Source organism: Marmota marmota, unplaced genomic scaffold (genome assembly GCF_001458135.2).
Source record: "Marmota marmota marmota unplaced genomic scaffold, marMar, whole genome shotgun sequence".
NCBI classification, from domain to species: Eukaryota; Metazoa; Chordata; class Mammalia; order Rodentia; family Sciuridae; genus Marmota; species Marmota marmota.
Genome location: NW_026006144.1, coordinates 86528 through 106850, shown reverse-complemented (window position 1 = coordinate 106850; position 20323 = coordinate 86528). Strand labels below are relative to the sequence as shown.

General features: G+C 34.6%; 1 pseudogene; it reads right to left on the bottom strand.

Moving 5' to 3' along the window:
* Nucleotides 1-694: 694 nt before the first annotated feature.
* Nucleotides 695-20323, bottom strand: part of LOC107161112 — a 30057-nt pseudogene continuing 10428 nt past the window's right edge.

Genomic DNA, 20323 nt, shown 5'->3' with positions numbered 1-20323 from the left:
GTTTAGCTGTATAGTTCACTGATATTGCTCTGATTCACAATCAAAGTATTTAAGAATTGATTACTGCATATGGTTAACTCATAACATCAGAACAAATTTAATAAACCAAAAGTGCTACAGCAAACAAAGAAACAAATAACAATGTTAAGTGCTACATCAAAAAAATAAAAACAAAAACAAAACCTGGTAACTATATATCAGGTTATTTTCTTTATCTTTTTTCTACAAATATATGACATTTTTTTCCAAAAGGAAAAAGTTCCTTGTGTTTATGGATTCTTTAAAGTGCTAAATCATCTCTGGCTTGAGAATCAGTATGGCCTTAAAAGGTCCTTTAGTACAAATCTGGGGCTGTTGTCAAGGGGTATTGGCAATAATGTACATGTCAAATGAACATGCCCAAGTCCACCAGGTCCAACCAAGTCCTTCTGGGTTAATAAGAGTCATGGCTTCCAAATGGGGAGCCAAGAATGGTTCTTCTATCAGCTCTGGATTCTGATGCATCTTTAAAACTTCCTGGTAGTTTTACACCTTGCTTTCTCCTTCCTGGTTAATCTAAAAGTTTCATGGTATGATCAGAAAGTTTGGGTGGTAGAATAGCTGGATGAGATTCTGTTTCCAGAAATTGAACAAAAAGTCCTGAAAAAGAACTATTAACCCAGTTTGCTCAGCTGGTCTCAAAGGTATCTTGGGGTCACTTTTGGATCTTCCCATTCAAAATGCTAATCCTTGTTCTCTTTTCCATAATGAAGGTCTGGAGTTGCTGCTGTAGGTCAAGGACATCCTAGGTGTATGGAACTAGAGACATTCTAGCATGAAGAGCTTGTCTCTCCATGTCTTTATGCTGGATAATTTAAGTGAGTTTCTCAACCTCATCTTTAGACAGCTGATCAACCAGTTTGGTTAAAGATATATTCTTTGAATTCTGAAGTTTAATCTCAAGTACTCGTTCTTTGATTCTTTTCACAAATTTTTCCATTTTGGCTTTACGTATGGCATGGTTTTCACTCCCATTTTCTATATTAAGGCTTTTCACTTTTGTAGCTTGAAAACTATCAGCATTCTCTGTTTGAATATCCTGTCTCTCTTCATGCCCCTGGGCTTTTATTTGCTCAATGTTTTTCTGCAAATTCTTAATTTCCTCAACTTTTTCTAAAAACAGTTGTGTTGTGCACCCTTCATCTGCTCATACTGGTATTTAAATTTATCCATTTCCTCCTTCTGCTCCTGTAGAGACTGAAGTAGTTGCATTTGACTCTGGTTTTGATATTCAATGACCTTTTGATGATGTGTAACTTCCTCTTCCAGATGATTCTTGATATTCAGTTGAGATACCTCAGATTCTAGTTCTGTGATACTATTGAGGGTTTTAGGCTCAGCCACAGTTACAACCCGATTCTGCTGTCCCCTAAGTCTTTCCAATTCTTCTTGCAGATGAGTCTTTTCTTCTTTCATGGAGCTGAGACTTCTGTCTTTTGGCTCTATGGTCTGCCTTAAAGTTTCATTTTGTTTTAAGATCTGAGAACATTTATCTAAATCCTTTTGCAGTGCTGAACTCTCTTGTTTGAGTTGGTCAATAAAAACTTCTTTCTCATTTATAAGTTGCATCAATTGCTTCTGTTCTTCTAAAGGAGATGCCAACATTTCCTTAGTTTCTTTTTGATCAGTAGCCATTTCTTCAGTATTATTTTTGAGTCCTGCTATTTCAAAGTCTTTCTCTTCACTGAATTGCACTACATGCTTCTGTTCCAGCTGTAAGGCAGAGGTATTCCAATTATATATATTTGAGAGTTCCTGAATAGTCTGCCTGTAATTGTTTGCTTCTTCCAACAGTCTCTTCTTGGCCTGACACAGTTCTACTTGTATCTGTTATTTCTCTCTTTTGAGCATCTCCATAATAGTGTCTTTTTCTAGAGAAATTTAGTTGTTACCAGCAATAGATTCTTCCAACTGATACCTTACATCTTCGCATGCTAAAATCAACTTGTCATTTTCCATTTTGAAATCAAAAGCAACTTTCTTCAAATTTTCATTGAGCTGTTCTACTTCTGCAACAATTTGCTTCAAGTTAGTAATTTTGACTTCCTTGTCTTTAGCAAGCTATCCTTAAAATTACTGTTAAAGTCTTCATTAACAGCATGCTTAACTCGTTTTGAACTCTACATAGTTCCTCCTCCTTTTGGCTAATGTGTTCCTTAAGTTCCAGGTTTTCCTATTGGATGTCTAAACTACTTTTTTGTGACTGACTTAGCTGACCTACTAAATCTTCGACTTTAATTTCAAGCTTCTGCTTGGTTAAATGCAAATCATGGAGGCTCAGCGCACTCTCAGTTAACTTTTCTTTCTGTACATGCAACTTTTTAGTTATGTCCATATTATCCTCCTCAAGTTTATGAACTCTCTCTTTTTTATCATCCAGATCTTGTTTCAACTTCTTGATTAGACCATCTCCTTTATTTTGATGTTTTGATAGCTCATCTATTATCAAATTTACGTGCTTTGTAGCTTCACAGTGCTCATTGTACAGTTCTTCTAACTGAGCTAACAGCATTTTCTTTTTGTTAATACTCTCATTCAGTTCTTGCTCCTTAGCCTCCAAGTTCAGTGTTAAGTCATATATTTGTACATTCAAATTCATGTCTATTGAAGCCACACTTTTAATGACTTCATATTCCCAGCTCAGTTTGCAAAGTGATATCTGAAGTTCTTCCTTTTCTTGACTCAATAATGACTTCTCTTTTTCTAAAACTTGGACATGCATTTGAAGTTTCAGATTGTCTTCAGAAGACTGGTATCCTGTCTTAAACTACTCAGTCTCAGTCTTTCATTTTCAGCATCAGACAGGGCTTGCTGTAGTCTGAACACTTCTCCCACTGATGAACTCTGTGGAGGAATTGTTCCCTTTTCTGCCACAGGATCACTCTGCTCCATCACAGAAGGCTGTAATTTGCTATATTCCTGTTTCAAGTTTTCACACTCTTCAATTATTTGTCACTTTTCTACACTGAGCTGCTCTTTTTCTCTCTTCAGGACATCTCTGTCATGTTCTGTAGAAGATAATTTTTTTCTTTATATCTTTTATTGTATCCTCAAGTTCTTTGATTCTTCTTATGGACTTTAGTTTTTCAGTTTGTAGAACCTGAATAGTGTTTTGCATCTCCCAGACTTGAGACTCATCAGTTACTGTAACTCCTGAATCACCTTGGTGTAACAGCTTTTCAAGTTCTGCAATCTGTCCTTCATAGTCATTTGACTCCTGGTGATGCTGGTGATTTAACTCTGCCAGTTTTTGTTGATGTGCATTCTGCAAAATGGACATTTCATGTTGGTGATGATCCATGTTCTGACTTCAGTTTTGTTCCAGTACCTTAATAGTATGGTGTAGTTTGCAGATTTCACTTTGATATGAATCATGTGTTCCTTGTGCCTGCCGTTAAGCCTCCAATGGCCAACTTCACATTCAAGTCTTCAAACTTCATTTGACAATCTGTTCATTTCCTGTTGTGATGAAATTATGTCACTAACATCCTTGGCATTGTCACGGAAAGGTGAAAAATATTGGCTGACTCTATAACCGAATGAACAAGGTGCACTGGTTGCTGGTACACCACCTGCTCCTGAAGGTACTGATTGAGTAGCTGACTGCAGGTCAACAACTGCTCCTGTAGTGCCATATGGATTGCTTGAAGATGGCTGATTTCTACCTGTTTCTGTTGCAGTTGATTTTGGTATCTTGTAGATTGAAGGTTTATTTGAAGCTGTGATGCTTCATCCCTTTTTCCAGATCAGTACAATACTTTTTAAGTCTTGTATTCTTGGATCTGAACCTTGATTCCATGGCTTCAATTTTCTTTCTCCAACAATGAAGTGAACCTTCTTCCACAGCTTTGGATACCTCCACAGGCATATCTATGGTGCAGTTGAAGACTTGGCCAGTGGGGGAAGCCAAGCTGCCTACCACCTGACCCAAGGACTGGCCCAAGCCAAAGCCTAGGCTTCTAAACTATGAAGACATTGCTAAAGCTTCAGAGAGCCCTCAGCTCCACTCCAAAAACCACTCTATGGCCATCCACCTTCCAGCTGAATGTCCTGGAGTGTTGATGGGGTCAATTATGATAAAAGCATTCAGAATTCCAGGCAGAGCAGGCTTCCTGCCACCCTTGGTGCTCTGCCTTAAACATAGAGTCCTGGCCTGGGCTTTGACCAGGAACTTGCCACTAGGGGCTCAGTCACCCCTGTGGGCCTCTGATCCCTCCCTGAACTTTCAGCCTTCTGGTTGAGTGATTTCTCCCTCAGAATTAGTGAGTCCCCCAGCACATGATCCCGCAATTTCCATGCTGGCCACCAGAACACATCCATCTGAGAGCCTTTACCCTGTCTTGGAGGCCTGAAGTTGAAGTTCTGTCCTCAAGGACTCAAGTTCTGTTTTCTATGCAATCAAATCTGTTGGTGATGGTTTCCAGTGGAATTTTTTTAAAATATGACACCGGAATGCATTACAATTCTTATTACACATATAGAGCAGAATTTTCTATATCTCTGGTTTTATACAAAGTTTTTGCACACCAATTCATGTCTTCATACATGTACTTTGTATAATAATCATCATCACATTCCACCATCATTTCTAACCCCATGCCCCCTCCCCTCCCCTCCCACCCCTCTGGCCAATCTAGAGTTCCTCTATTCCTCCCATGCTCCCTCTCCCTATCCCACTGTGAATCAGCCTCCTTATATCAAAGGAAACATTTTCCATTTGTTTTGGGGGGATTGGCTAACTTCACTAAGCATTATCTTCTCTAACTGCATCCTATTACCTGAAAATGCCATGATTTTATTCTCCTATATTGCTGAGTAATATTCCATTGTGTATATATACCACTTTTTTTATCCATTCATCTATTGAAGGTCATCTAGATTGGTTCCACAGTTGAGATATTGTGAAGTGTGATTTGTGTCTTTCATTTCCATGAGTTCTGAGGGGTTTCTTTTCAATATTTCTATTTCTTTATTGAAGCGGTCTTTTATCTCCAATATTAGCTTTCTTCATTCATTTCTTAGATCTTCTTTTAGTTTAACATTTTAATAATCATTTTTTATAATCTTTGTCTGAAATTTCATCTACTTCCATATCTGTGGGATCCTTTGTTGGCAGATTCTGAATTTGGGAGATTTCTTGGCCTATTTCCTCATGTTTTCAGAGGTCTTGGTTGGACTTGTGCATCAGTTGAGATGGATTCTCCTTCCTGTTTTAAGTCCTCTTGAGAATAGTTATCTTTTTTTTTTGCTTTATGAGATATCTATCTCAGAGTGCAACCTGTGGTGCCCATCTGATTGTTCCTCTTTGGAACCTGTTTGTTTTTTGATTTGGGGGTCTTGTTTCCCCAATTCTCTGCCCTTGAAGTAACATGAAGGCTCAGGTGGGGCTAGATTATCATGTGTGGAGTGAGATTTGCTGTTACTTACTTGGCTGAGTTGTGAGTATTGTTCCACAGCAAGATCTCGACTCTGTGAACTTGAAATATCCCAATCACCTTCCAGCCCCTCTTACAGGAAGTAGGAGCCAGGAATAGCACTACTGTTAGCAACAAATGTACAGTGTCTCATGTCCACTTTAACATCTATATCAATAATTGCCACCTATAGAGGAATGTTGAGGTGAGCATCAGTACCATCAATACCAAAAATAAAAAATCATGAACTCAATCAAGAATAAAAAGCAGATGTCTGGGGCTGGGGATGTGGCTCAAGTGGTAGCGCGCTCGTCTGGCATGCGTGCGGCCCGGGTTCGATCCTCAGCACCACATACCAACAAAGATGTTGTGTCTGCCGATAACTAAAAAAATAAATAAATATTTAAAAAAAAAAAAGCAGATGTCTACTATGTCATGTATTCTATCAATAATCACAACAACATGAATGGGGTAAGAATTCCATTAGCTAACTAATTCTATTAGACAGTGGAATTAAATTTTCTTAAGTAAAGAGAAAATAGGGTAGGAAGGCAAGAAAAGTTTGAAATATGTTAAGTAAACAAAAGAGAGTCAGGAGATAGGTAGCTGATGTGAACTATAAAGACGGAATTACAAAAAAATTAACTAAAAGTAATTAAAAGACAAAAGAGGATAGGGAACATGAAAATTTGGTATTGGGGTGGGCACAAACTAAAGAAGTGGGATTATGGACAAAAACCAATATACAAACAAACAAGCAAATGTAAGATCAAAATAGTTCAAGCCTATATATATAATTATATCCCACTTAATCAAAACAAGGCTAAATCATAAACAGATGCAAAAGAAAGAAATTAAATGAAAGTAAAATTACATATATATGTATTTTTTTCTAACCTATCCACACAGTGAGAATACACACACACACACACACACACACACACACACCTCATAACTTGCAAAATGAAAAGAAATTAAAAATAAATAAAATACAATAATTAGCCAACCACAGGAATATGGTTTATTTGTCCCATAGCTAATAAGGAAAATGTGTATAATATGTTATAAACTATGTAATTGCTGATACACACATCATAATTTAGGCAAATAAGTTCAAGAACTCCAAACTCTCTGAAAGTTCATGCATTCTTTGAATCTGAATTTAAAAATATAGCACTCTTTAATAGGGTAGGCACTAGAGTGACACAAATAAAATATGAAAGTCAAGTATAAATACATATGGAAAAATAACTTATAAAAATACATATAACCAATAGTATGAACTCACTGAATGTGTTAAGAGAAAAAATAGATTATGAAACATCATGAATAATATATCTAATTATGTTTTTGACAAAGTAGCTATGGGTGAGTTTCAAGGAGCTAGAAATATTTAGCCATGTCTAAATCAAGCACTGTTTTCTCTGGGCTAATTATTCCCAGTTCTTCTCTCATAACTTATATGGCTTAAGTTCAAGCACTTTCACCATCCTACTCACATCTCTTTGGATATATTCTGCCTTAACATAATACTATAGAAGATGAATACTGAAAAATGATAGTTGAAGAATAGCCTGATTGGCTGCTTATAGAAGAGGCCCATTCTATTTTGTATTGGGGAGGCCATTTTGTAATAATGCAGCCTAAATGGAGAAGTACTTTGTATTATAGTCATATTGTATTGCTCACTCATATTAAACTCATTCTCCTAATCTGACAGATTACATTGGCATACACAGGTTACACTCCAGCACATGCTGGAACATGGAACTCTTACTGTCATTTCATAACTTATTCCTTACTTGCTTAACCTGGACCTTATGAATATGACATTTGAGAATAAAATTTGGTTTAGTATAGTGAATATTTTAAGTTGAAACCAAATATGTTCTACATGGGAAAATAAATTTTGAGAATATTCTCATTATCATACATGTTCTTTCTATAGCATCTTCAAAAACAGAGAGTATATCCTTCAAAAAGATGAATTATACTCAAGAGGCTGAGTCAGTAGGAGTTCATGTTCCAGAAAAAAGTAAAAAGGAAAATGGAGATGGGAATGTAACTTACTTGTAGAGCATTCTTGGATTCAATCATTAGTACCACAAACCACCACCAGCACAACAACAAAAAACAACAACAACAAAAAAGTGTAATTCTAAGAGTTTGTATTTATTGAGACTTTACAGTGAGCCACAGTAACACTGTGAAATAGATCACAAATGTATTTTAGAGATTATTTTAGATTACTTAGATTAATAAATAATTTAGATTATTTTAGGAATGGATTATTTGCTGTGGTTCTTACATAGAGAATTTTTTAAATTTATTTTTTATTTTTTATTTGTTCTAAGTAGTTATACATGACAGTAGAATGCATTTTGAACATCACACATAAGTATAACTTCTCATTCTTCTGGTTGTACATTATGTAGAATTATACCAGTCATTTAATCATATATGCACATATGGTAATAATGTCTGGTTCATTCTACTGTCTTTCCTATCTCACCTCACTCCCCTCTGTCTACTCCAAAGTTCCTCTATGCTTCCCTACCCTACTCCCTTACTGTAGGTTAGCATCCACATATCAGAAAATATTCAGCTTTTGGTTCCTTGGAATTGGCTTATTTCACTTACTATAATATTGTCCAGCTCCATCTATTTACTAGCAAATGCCATAATTCCATTCTTGTTGAAGGCTAAATAATATTCCATTGTGTATATATACCACATTTTCTTTATGCATTCATCTACTGAAGGACATGTATGTTGTTTCCACAATTCAGCTATTGTGGATTGTGCTGCTATAAGCATTGATGTGGCTGTGTCCCTATACAATGTTGTACAATCCCTGTACAATACAGTCCTTTGGGTATAGACTGCAGAGTGGGATAGGTTTGTCAAATGGTAGTTCCATGCCCAGCTTGCCAAGGAATCTCAATATTGTTTTCCAAATTGGCTGCACCCATTAGCAGTTCCACCAGCAATGTATGAGTGTGAATTTTTTCCCACATCCTCACCAACACTTATTGTTGTTTGTATTAATAGCTGCCATTCTGACTGGAGTGAGATGAAATCTTAGAGACTTGTGCTATGTAGCAGGCAATCTTAAGAGATGGGTCCTGAGACATTTGCAAATTCCCCAAACCAGAAAGACCATTACAGCATGGAATTTGTCTCACAAAGTGCAGTCAAGTATTACTAAACCTTTGAGATTTTTCTAAGGGGCAATCATTCCTTTATCATTCAGATTGTGTTATGAGGCCCAGGAACATTGGAAGCACCTGGGAGTGTACCAAAACTATAGCATCAAAAACCTGTTGCATCATAATGTGCACTGTGAACATGGTCCCCAACAGATGATTCATTAAATTTCCAGAGTTCTTATCTATACTTACTTCGCTTCCTATTCCTATATCTTAACATATCAGCTTGGAATCTAGCTACAGCCTACTCCTAGTTATGCCCCTTAACTTGAAGCTGTGTAAACAGTCACAAATTTTCAAATGGAAATTTCATCAAGCAATGTCAAGAGTGACCACTATTCTTTTCTTTTTCCACATTCTCTGTTTCTGCCTGATATTTACTGTCCTGGGAAAGTAGGAACATTAGAGATGGCATAAAATTATATACATACATGGCTGGCTACATTGGTTTATATTTACTTTTGGTAAATACAACATAGGTCTACATTTAGGTGTATTTCAATTTTTAATGTCTTTCTAACATTGAGGAAGACAGAATGACTTCTTCACTTTTGAGACAAATTTTGGTCCTGGAAACTCACACATTATTTCCACATTTCAATTTCAAATACCTTGTCCTTTCTCTTTCAATTATTATGGTGTGATTTTCCTTCCATCGAATGTATATGCCTGCTTCTCTTTCTTTTGTTCACTCCCTGGATTCTATTCCTTTCTTATTCTTCATTCCATCTCCTCCTTGCCTCTTGTTTATTTTCTGGCTTTCTTCTCATCTAAACATATCTTGATATGGAACTATAGTTTAGTTCCCCTAGAAACACACCAAGTTAAGCTGTTACTAAAACTTGATTAGATACACCACTATTACCAGTGCACTCTTTTTTATTAATGCATTTTAGCAGTTACTTTTCTTCAACTATTATAATACACTTGTGCTCATATTTTTAACAATCATACTCTCCAGTGAATTTTTTTTTTACACTCTAGGGTTTTTACCATTGGCTTCTCTGTGCTTTGCTCTTTGATATTCATGTCCACATCCATAACCATCACACTTCTAGGGAAGATTCTCAGAAACACTCTGGAAAAAATAATATGAGTTGCATAAAGATTTTCTACTGTGTAATCCAAGAAGAAACCCCACTTTCCAGTTTTGAAATCCATGCCAGTTAAAATTTGAAAAGTAAAAATTTGAAAACTGACTTATTCAAAATATAGCCTCACATATGCTGTCCAGTGTATTCCAGATTCATATATTCATATGGCTACCAACTCTGAACAGAAAAGTATGCTATGTAATGTACCTAATGCTACTTAGCATCCCCTTCAAAATAAGAGGAAATATTTTAAAAACTTCTTTAAATGTTTATGAATACACTTGTTATAATGTAGCATTAAATATTTAAAACCTTTTAACAGAAGACTACATTTAAAATTAATACTTGGCATGATGAAGGAATTTGCATTATGTCATACTGATTAGAAATCCATTAAAATACAAAACTCAAAAATCATAGCTGCAGAACAAGAAGTGGAGGTACAGGATAATGTCATAGAAAACTTATTCAGTTAATTAATGCAGAATATTACCCAGATCTTTAAAAAGATGTGGCCATCAAGTGCAGGAGCCATTTAGAACCCCAAATACATACAAATACAAAATGGAACTCTCCACCTCACATTACCTAAAAATTCTGAAAGTAGAAAACAACGAAAAAACATTGAAAGCTCAAAATGAGAAGAGTCAGGTCACTTTAAAAGCCCAAACTATCAGAAAAGCAGCAGATTTCTCTGTGGAATCTCTAAAGGCCTGAAGAAGGTGCAGCAATACATTGAAAGTCTTCAAAAACAAATCCTTCCAACCCTGAATGATTAAATCTAGAAGTTTTATCCTTCAGACTCAAAGCAGAAATAAAAACCTTTTCCACAAAGCATAAAGTAAAGGAATTCATAAGCACTAAACAAGCATTAGAGAAGATACTTAAAGGTATTATTCACACAAAAGAGGAAGCAAGACAAACACAATTGTGACAACATAGGAAAGAATAAAATCTCAGTAGAAGAGGAGAGGAAAATATGAGAATTAGTAAGGGTTAAAAAATGTTAATTCAGTTAAACATCAAAAGAATATGATAAATTAGAAAGAATATATTATTCAAGAACTCCTGAAGATGATGGGCACAGTGATGCACACCTGTCATCCCAGCTATTACATGAGATAGTACTTTAAGGCCAGCCTCAACAATGTAGCAAGACACCATCAAGTTAGTGAGACTCTGTCTCATAAACTGAAATAAATAAAAAAAAGACTAGGGATGTAGCCCACTGTTAAAATACTACTGGGTTTCATGCCCTACACCAAAACAAACAAACAAACAAATGAATAAATAAAATCAGAAGAGAAATGAAAGATTGACAGGGATTAGCACATACCTTTCAACAATCACCCTAGATGTAAATATTCCTAATTTTCTAATTAGGAGACACAGACAACTGATTGGATCAAAAGACCTATAAATTTGCATCTTGCAAAAACTCACCTGACATAGATATACACACACAGAAACTGAATGAAGGAAGATGATATTACAAACATACTAAATATGAAAACAAAAATGAGTAGTTATATGCATCTCCAAATAAATAGAATTCAAATCAGACAAAAGAGACAAAGAAGGTTACTATATATTGATAAAAGTAGCAATTCATGAAGAAAATATTTAAAAAGTTAATAATAGGCACCAGACTTTGGAACATCCAGTTTCATAAAACAAACACCACAGGAGATAAAGGGAGAAACAGACCCCAATAAAGTAAATACAGGTAACTTCAAATCCAACAGATGAATCATTAACACAAAACAAAACAGTAACTAGCAACAGAGTTAAATTACACTATAGATCAAATGGACTTAACAGATGGCTATATAGAATACACCATGTGTTTTAGTCTCCTTTTCCACTGCTGTGAGTAAAAGTTTTAGAAGGGGAAAAATTTATTTGGGGGCCTTATAGTTTTGGACATCCCAGTCCATAAATAGCCAGCTCCATCCTTGGCCAAGGTGAGGCCGAATATTGTCATGAAAGAACACAGCAGTGGGAAGCAGCTCAAGACATCACTCCAGGAAGCAGAGAGAGGGCTCCACTCATGAAGAACAAAATATATATACACTAAGGTATACTGCAAGAGACCAGCTTCCCCCATCAAACCCTACCAGCCTACAGTCACCACTCAATGAATCCCTATCAGGGCACTAATTTACTGATTGGTTAAGGCTCTCATAACCCAATCATTTCACCTCTAAACCTCTTGCATTGTCTCACACATGATGTTCTGGGGGATCCCTCACATCTGAATTATAATACCATGCACAAACTAGAGTATACACACTCTTTTTATCAGATTATAGAACTTTTTCTAAGATATAGTATAAAAAGTTAAATTATCCTGATCTAAAAGCAAATCTTTTAGAAATTTTATCAAATCATTTCTTGCATCAGGTTAGACCATAATAGAATAAAACTGAAAACCATAAGAAAAAAAAATAGACTGAAATACATGAAATTGAATGATATACTTTTAAACAAAGAGAAAGTCTTTGAACAAATTAGAAACAAAATACAAGATTCCAATAATTAAATTAAAACTGAAATAAAATATCCTGAATCATTTAGGATACAATGAAAACACTACTAAGAAGGGAGATTATGGATATGAGTGCCTTAATTTAAAAAATTAGAGATTTTTAATTCTGTGATCCTCACAGCTCAAGAGGCTGAGGCAGGAGAATGGAGAGTTCCAATGAAGCCTCAGCAACTTAGTGAAGCACTAAGCAATTCAACAAGACCCTGTCTCTAAATAAAATTCAAAAATGGCTGGGGATGTGGCTCAGTGGTTAAGTGCCCCTGGGTTCAATTCCTGATGCCAAACAAAAATAAATAAATAATATAAATAAATAAATAGTCTAATGGCACATTTCAAGATCTTAGAAAAGCAAGAAGAAATCACCCCCTAAATTAGTAAACGTAAGGAAACAGTAAAGATTGGAATGAACTAAATGAAATAAACTAAAAAACAATGCAAAGGATCAGTGAGAAAAGGTGTTGGCCATTGGAAAAGACTGAAAAATCATCATTCAAATTTACAAAAAGAAAGAGAATACTTAAATTTATGAAACTATATCCAAATAAAGCATGCATCAACAGATACCACTGAAATGCAGTTGATCATTAGGCATTATTTTGAAATATTGCATTTCAATAAGTTGGAAAACATAAAAGAAATGAACAAATTTTTAGATACGTGACCCACCAAAATAGAATCAAGAGGCTTTACTAACCCCCCCACTACCAAAATCAATATTAAGCAGTTTGAGAAATGTTAAACCTTCCACACACAGACACACACACGTATTAGATAGATTGACTGACGGATTTTTAAAGATATTTAAATTAGAACTAACATTATTGCTTTTCAAAATATTGTATATAATAAAAATGGAAGGAACATTTTCAAACTCATTCAATAAAGTCAGTATTACCTCGTCACAAAAACCTGATAAGAACACACACACACACACACACACACACACACACATCAAAACAATACACTAGGCTAATATTCTCAGTGAACATACATGTAAAATCTATAATAAAATAGTTACAAATTGATAATAAAATAGTTACAAATTGGATCCAAGAACACATTGTAAAGATCAGACACCAAAATCAATTTAGTTTCATCCCAGGAATACAAGGATGGTTCAACATAAGGAGATCTAAATGTAATAAAACACATAATCAAATCATACATTTAAAAAATCACAGCTGCATCTCAATAGGTGCAAAAGTGCTTTTGATATAATTTAACATTTGTTCATGGTAAGAGCATCAAGCTAATTAGGTGTAGACGGATCTTATCTCAACAAAATAAGGACAATCTGTATCAAAGCCCTAGTGATCATTATAGAGTACAGGGGAAATTTGAACAAATTTCCTTCAAAATCAGGAAAAGAAATAGGATAGCCACAATCTCTATCCAATATTGTACTTTAAATTTTAGGTAGAGCAATCAGGAAAGAGAAACAAATATATGGGATACAAATAGGAAAGGAAAAAGTTAAATTATCCTTTTTCAGAGTATACAATTTTATACTTAGAAGACCCTACAGACTTCACCAAATGACTATTAGAACAAATTCAGCAAAGCAACAGGAAACAAAAATCAACTTAGTAAAATCAGTAGTTTTTTTCAACACACTAATAACAAATTTGCTGAAAATGAATTTAAGAACATAATTTCATTTATAGCAGCCTTAAAGCAAGTAAAATGCCAAGGAACAGATATAACCAGGTAGGTCAAAGAACTCTGCAATGAAATCTATAAAATAGTAAAAAAAAAAAAGAAAGAAAGAAAAGAAAAAGAAAAAGAAATTAAAGCAGACACTGAGAGATGGAAGGGCCTCCCTTGTTCATGGACTGGTAGAATTGATATTCTTAAAATGGCCATATTACTGAAAGTAATCTGCAGATTCAACACAAAATACAATTCACCACAGAATTAAAAAAAAATTCTAAGTTCATATGGAAGTAAATGATTCTCCAGGTCAAAATAATCCTGAGTAAGTGCTGGAGGCATTATAATATCCAAATTCAAAACTTTATACAGCCATAGTAACAACAACAACAACCGAAAAAAAAAAGGTGCTAGCATGTAGACCAATGGATTAACATAGTAAACCCAAAATAAAAACATGCACCTACAGATATCTGATTCTCAAACAAAGAACCAAAAATACTTGTTGCTGAAAAAAGAGAATCTTCAGTGAATGCTTCTGGTAAAACTGAATATCTAAATTTTAAAAATTGAAATGATTACTATCTATGCCTCTGTACGGAAATCATCTCAAAGTAGATAAAAGGTTTTAATATAGGATCTGTAACTGTGAAGGTACGAAAATAATACCCAGCAAAATATGCAAGATACAGACAAAGTTAACAATTTCCTAAGTAGACCCCAATAGTTCAATAATCAGAAGAAAGATGAAAAATTAAAAAGCTTCTACACAGCAACAGAAAATATCTACAGAATTAGATAAAATCTTTGCTAGATATTCATCTGATGGAAGATAAATATGCAGCATATGTGAAGAAGTCAAGACAGTTAACATCAAGAGACAACGATTTCAATCAGTAGATGGGCACAAGATCTAAATAGAAATTTCCCAATAGAAGTAGAAATGGCCAATAAATATATTTTAAAGTACCTTTAGCCATCAGGGAAATGCAAATTTCACTGAGATTCCACCTAACTCCAGTCAGAATATGTATTATTGGAAGAAAATATCAAAGCCTAGTGAGGATGTGGAGAATGATAAAACGTTGTACACTCTTTGTGGTGATGGAAATAGCACAGCCACTATGGAAATAATATGGTAGTCTCTCAACAAACTACAAATAGAGCTACAAAATGATACAGTCATGTTATTGCAGGGTACATACGTGAAGGATATGCTGTCAACTTATAAAGCTATGACTCCATTTCAGTCTTTATTGTGGCACTATTTACAACAACCAAGGTATACAATTAGCATAGGTATCCATCAATAGATTCATGGAAAAATAAACTATGATATTTTATCATTCAGTCAGAAACAAGAACGAAACCAAGATTTATGTAGAGTTGCTTTGTCTATTCTGGGACTCCTATTTTGCCAAAATGAATTTAAATTTTTTTCCTATTTCTAGTTCTACATAGAATATCATTTGTTGAATTCATTTATCAGGTCTATAAGTCATTTTTTGCTAGCTCTAAGAAAATTTGGGGTCTTCCACATAAAAGATTATATCACCAAGCAAACAGAGGTCATTTGACTTCCTGTTTTCACATTTACATAACTTTAATTTCATTTTCTTGCCCATTTGCTCTGGATAGACTTTTAAGAACTGTGTTGAATAAAAGTGGTGAAAACATATATCTTTGTCCTGTTCCTGATTTTAGAGGAAATTATTTCAGTTTTGCTGCATTTGGTATGATGTTGGCTTTGGGTCCCCCAAATAAAACCTTTATAATGTTGAGGTAAGTGTCTTCTATCCCTAGTTTCCCTAGCATTATCAATGTGAATGGGTGTTGGGTTTTATCACCGACCTTTTTTGCATCAATTGATATGATACTATAATTCTTGCCTTTATTCCTTTTGTGGTGAATTCATTAATTAATTTCCCTATGTTGAACCAACCTTGCATCCCTTGGATGAAAACCACTTGATCATGGAGTATTATCATCTTGATGTGTTTTTGAATATGGTTGTCTAAAATTGTTTAAGGATTTTTGCATTTAAGTTCATGAGGTATATTGGTGTGAGTGTTTACCTGGGATAGAGTTTCTTCACATTGCAGAATCCTTCTGTTTCAACCTCCCTGGTAGCTGGAATTCAGGCACATGTCACTGAATGCATAAGCTTGTAATTCAGGAAGAGAAAAGTAAAATAATCATAATTCAAAGGCAATACAGTTCAGAACACTAACATAGTGACAATTAGCTTGTACTAAGAACCTATTCTCTCTCTAAAACAAAGAGATCTTTGTTCTTAAACAAGTTGTTTCTTTTAGGCTGAAGTCTCTCTAAAATATAAGGATTGTGTTGCTTTAGTTATCCAGGTCATTATGAATATTTAATGAGGTAATACAAAACCATGCTAAGAGAAATAACAAAGCAATGGGATAACTTGTTCTTTACTACTGAAGTATATTGGACTCCCTTGCAAAATGCAAGTTGTATATTTTCACAGGTTTCAACTTTCAGTGTTTTAATTACCAGAAAATGTTCTTGAGACTCATCTTTGTTTATCAGTTGTGCTCTTGTTTGTACTTTACATTTAGGGTCAAATCAGCTGCTTATTAATTTATAACTTAACTCTTTTAGAAATGTGTTCTCTTCTGATATTAGAGAGTGTAATCAGTAAATTCCAAAACTTGGCATGAACTGCTGATACCCCTTCTCTAACATATCAAATGGAATGAACAGACCTTGTTAGAATGCTGGTTAATCTTCATGTTACTCTCCAAATGGTTTAGAAGACAAAACTCTCTTTCTACATGGATACCAATGAGTCATGATAGTGTTTAGCTTGCTTGAATCTAAAGAATCTGCATTAGATTCATAACATTCTGCTACTGGATTCCTTGTGAGGCAGAATTTGAAAATATCATTAAAACTGGAGGCAAGATGCAAGTAGCTTTAGGAAGTTTTCTTCACTATAGAATTTTGGAGGAGTACTGGAAGAGAAAATCATTAGTGTGAGTTCAAGAATGAATGAGGGGCCTGGGACATGGTTCAGGAGAAGAGTCATCCCTGGGGATGACCTAAGCATGACTCTCCCCTCCATAAAAAATGAAAACAGGAAAATTAATTTGAGTCCAAAAATATCCTCCTTTCAAGGACATCATATCTAAGTGACATAATGGAAGAGGATCCAATTCTCTTTTCCTTTTACTCTATTTTCAATCCTTACATAATGATCATAAAATCTGTTTGTCATATTTGAAGATTTTTTAAAAATGCATTATATGTGACACCAAAAACTAAAGTATTAAATAATCATTTCATAAAATATTAATTTAAACCAAAAGGTTCTTTAAATAACTCTTTCTGATTTATTATATGATCACTGAAAAATGTCTTTGTCTAATATAAGATAATTGTTAATTTGGAGAAGTACTGGAAGAGAAAATCATTAGTTTGAGTTCAAGAATGTGGGTTATTCTCTGTGTCCTCTATCCTATACCATTGGTCTACCAGTTTGTTTTTGTGCCAATACTATGCTTTTTTTGTTATTATTGCTCTGTAATAGTTTAAGCTCTGGTATAGTGACAATGTGTTCCCACCTTCCTTAATAATACTCCTTTGGTGCAAGAATTAAAATCAAGAATCCATAAATGAAATGGACTCAAACTAAAAAGTTTCTTCTCAGCAAAAGAAACAATCTGTGAAGTGAACAGAGAGCCTACAACGTGGGTGCAAATCTTTAACTCTCACACATCAGAGAGAGCAATAATCTCTAGGGTATATAAAGAACTCAAAAAGCTAAGCACCAAAAAAATTAAAAAAATTAAAAACAAAATAACCCAATCAAATAAATGGGCCAAGGACCTGAATAGACACTTATCAGAAGGTGACATACAATCATTCAACAAATATATGAAAAATTGTTCATCATCTCTAGAAATTAGAGAAATGCAAATCAAAACTAAGATTTCATCTCATTCCCATCTGAATGAGAGCTATTATGAAGAAAAACAACAATAAGTGTTGGTGAGGATGTTGGAAAAAATGTACACTCATACACTGCTTGTGTGACTGAAAATTGGTGCAAACAATATGATAATCATTATGGAGATTTCTGGTAAAATTGGGAATGGAACCACCATTTGACCCAACTATCCCTCTCTCCTTGGTCTATACCCAAAATACTTAAAAACAGCATATTACAGGGACACAGCCACATCAATGTTTAAAGCAGCATAATTCACAATAGCTAAACTGTGGAACCAACCCACATTCCATTAAAAAAATGAATGGATAAAAAATGTGGCATATATACACAGTGGAATATTGCTCAGCAATAAAAGAGAATAAAATCATGGCATTTGCAGGTAAATGAATGGAGTTAGAGAAAATAATGCTAAGTGAATTAGCCAATCCCAGAAAACCAAGTGCCAAATGAATATTTTCCCCTGATAGTAGGGTATGAAAGAAGAGCGTAGGAGGATTAGATGAACTCTAGATAGGACAGAGGGGTGGGAAGAGAAGGGAGGGGGCATGGGGTTAGAAATGATGGTGGAATGTGATAGACATTATTATCCAAAGTACATGTTTAAAGACATGAATTGGTGTGAATATACTTTGTATACAATCAGAGATACGAAAACTTGCGCTGTATATGTGTAATAAGAATTGTAATGCATTCCATTGTCATATATGAATAAAAAAATTAATTAAAAACTGATTGTAAGAAAACATATGAAACCCTTTTTATATATGAAACCCAGTTTTTAATATTTAAATACTACATTTTTTTCTTAGAAAAAATGATCACAGAAAGTATATTAGTTTTAAGGACAGCATTTGATAAATAGCAGTCCTGTAATTCTAGAACATTTTAGACTTTTCACACATACAAAGTAATTAGTCATATTGAAATGTTGAATGTAATAACTACCAAATGGGGGTAAACTCAGAAACATTTATAAACAAATATTGTGAATTGCATAGGAAATTCCTCAATAAAATGGCATAATACACAGTAAAATATATTGTCTATGAAAAGGGGAAATGAAATGCCTGAAGGGTACCACAGAAGATGAATTGTATCAGGGGCACCTTGGGTTTAAAACAAGGATCCATGAATTGGTCCCCAGAGCAAAAATCCAGCTAATAGCCTGTATTTGTCAATAGTGTGTCTATTTTTATTTTGCAGTGCTGGGATTGTACTAGGGGCTTCATTAGTGCTAAGTGAGCACTCTGCCACTGAGCACTCTACCACTCTCCTCTGGTTTAATTAGAGAATCAAAGTCAACATAAGCCAGGCATGGAAACCAAGTAACAAGTACACTTCATAAATGTGTGCCTGAGGCCCCCAGCTTTGCTCACTCTTGGCTGGAGGCTAACTCTAGATCTTAGAGAATGCCTGCCCTTCCTAGAGGCTGTTCACCCAAGTCTGGGCCTGTGGACTTCCTCCACATCAAGCCAGGAGGGTCTGTCAGTGCAGCTGAAATCTACAGAATTGGAAGAACTCAGCATCATATGCATGACATTCCTGCCTAATAGCATATCCTGCACCCAGTCATGAAGTAACATCATCTGATCCCAAACTGAAGACAAAGCTACAAAACTGACATATACCATTCAACAACTTAAATGTCAGCAACAACTTAAAAGCACAGCAAGACTCAGGAACTGTCCCCGACTAGAGGAGACTAAAGAAACAAGAACACTGGACACAATGAATTATGGATCAAAAACAGCCCCAAGCTAGGTTTTATTTTGGTTATAAAGGGCATTGTTGAAATAATTAGCAAATAATGAATAAGTTTTGTAGATTACATATTAATATTTAACAAAATTTGATATTTTTAATTATGGTCATTACACTATAGTTACATAAGATAATTTTGTGTTTAGGAAATACAAGTATTTTGTCATAAAGAGGTATCCTATCTCCAACTCACAAATGGTTGAGAGAAAATTATCTTTGTTGTATACTTATTCTTATATTTATCTAGAAAGACAGGAGGACAAGGGATAAAGCAAAGATAGTAAATGTTAACACTTCGGGAATGTTTTCTAGGAATTCTTTGTACTAATGTTAAAACATCTAAGAAGTCTAGAATCATCAAAATAGAACACTTGTAAGGGAAAAAATAAATTTTTAAAACTGTATCAATAATTAACATTATACTCAATAAAATAAGCCATAGATACTATTATTTGAATAAAGGGAAAGTTGGATGAGGCATAGGGATATATGTAACAGTCTCAAATTATCTTTATATAAAATGCTAAGTAACTACAAAGAGTAAAGGCAACATTACAGAACAGAAATCCCAAAGGCACCACCTTTAGTGATCAATGCTAACATCATCAGTAATGGGATTTAAAGAGAAA